The sequence below is a fragment of the Gigantopelta aegis genome, chromosome 6 (assembly GCF_016097555.1).
Source record: "Gigantopelta aegis isolate Gae_Host chromosome 6, Gae_host_genome, whole genome shotgun sequence".
Classification (NCBI taxonomy): Eukaryota; Metazoa; Mollusca; class Gastropoda; order Neomphalida; family Peltospiridae; genus Gigantopelta; species Gigantopelta aegis.
In genome coordinates, this window is record NC_054704.1 from 79,564,549 (window position 1) to 79,566,577 (window position 2,029).

Below are 2,029 nucleotides of genomic sequence, written 5' to 3' on the forward strand. Positions count from 1 at the left end.
ATTTTTGTGATTTAATTCAATTAAACTACACTATTTGATTAATTAGCCGTCACTCGGCCATGCAAGTTCACAATGACCTTGACCTTGACAATAATTACTGTACATAGCTCTGAATGGAGTTTGAACAAAAATTAGCACTGAGGAAAAGTTGGTTTTGGCCTATAATTCATACTATACAGATTTGAATGTTCTTATTTACATGGTGTTTGACTTGCCATATACAACTGCTCTTAAATATGTTAATATATCTAGGCAGTCTGAACTTAGATTTTAATAGCAATTTATTTTTATATTAAAAATAACATGTGCCAATATTGGGATAATGTCTTTAACTTCTATAAACATAGTTAATGTTTCATGTGTGTACTTCTGATAGCTTAACTTTTTAAAGACCTTGATTTTTATTGTCCTTTTGGCATATTTATAGGGTGCTAAGTCATATTTTAGACAAATTTGTAGTTTTAGGGGAAAATTTTTTTACTTTGAAGAATTTTTTTACCAAAGTCATAATTAAATTTTTTGTCACTATCGTGCCTTCTGTTCTCTCTTATACATAACAATAAGCTTGTTAAACATATCTTTAGGTCTCCAGATCAAATCTTTTTTTTAAATAATCACTTAGTTTGCTCCCATGAAGTGTATTTTAAGTGTATACTAGATTTGGAACCAATTTTTCCAGATTTGATTATCTACCTTGGTGTAATTTGATGATTTATTTTATTGTTAATGCTGTATTATCCAATGTTAATAGCTAAATGATATGCTGGATTACAGATTGTAGGAATACATCCAATATACATATTGTATTGATCTGGATTAGAAAATAATGCAATAAAATAGATGTTCGGGTAATTATGTCACTTAAAAACAGTTTTTTTTAGTAATGAATCAAAAATAAATATGCGAAAGCTGCATGATAATTCCAGATATCACAAATTTTTAAAACCTCCAACTACAGTAGGGTATACATAAAATATAGTCAGGAATATTGGTGGCTGCCAATGGTTTTGTTGGTCCAATTTGAAAATCTGCATAGCTGATGGATTTGAAATTCCCGCACATGGTAACTTGAAGATGCCCACACTCAGCATACAGGATTTTCTTCCAACAGTGATGTGCAGGACATTAAGTCATTACTTCATACAGATGCAGTCATGTTGGTTTTTCCTTCCTCAGACATTGTATTTTTTTAATACTGATATTTCTTTGATGTGCCTATTGAGGTCTTCATAATCTAGGGGTCAGTCAAGTACATGTGTTTCAATGGAATAAGTTTAAGGAGTTGAGGTACTCTGAATAGCCATGCTGTCTCTACATATATAGCTGAGCACACACACACATCTGACAATAAATATCTTCATGAGTATTATTTTTTTTAAATTATTTTTTCAAATATGACATATTGCATTTGTACAAAACTGTACAAAATACATGTGTTTTGTGAGGTGTACATTAAATTAGGTTGCACTGTAGAAACAACAGTTTCAGTGAGGTTGTCAGTTTATGTCAGAAGACACCAGATCCTGGTTGTCATAAAAACACATGATTCACCACCTTTTGAAACATGTATGTTATCAGTATAGGTTGCACTATACCAATTAATTTCCGGCTGGGTCGAAGTTCGAGGTGTACCGAACTTGTGATAGAGAAGTTAACACCACAAGTCCTGTGATTGGTTATAAATGTGAGTGTGTTGGTTGTAAAAAAAATTAGTTTCATCTGGGCTAAAAATGTATGCAATTTTATTTGATGTAGTACCACCGTGTCAAGTAGCCTTGTGCTTGGAACATGTATGGGGTACCTGTAAAAAAAAGTACTAAAATTTTGTGCGAAACTAGGGGTGTTGCAGAAACATCTGGTTATACCGAAAATGAGCCATGAAAGGTACCATTTTCTGCAGTTAATACTTTGAGGTAGGGGTTGTAGTACTGATATTTATGGGTCACAGTTTGGTTGATATATTGCATATAGTGTTTTTAAACACAAACGTTAACATGGTCGCCTATGGGATTTGAATTGGTATAGTCCA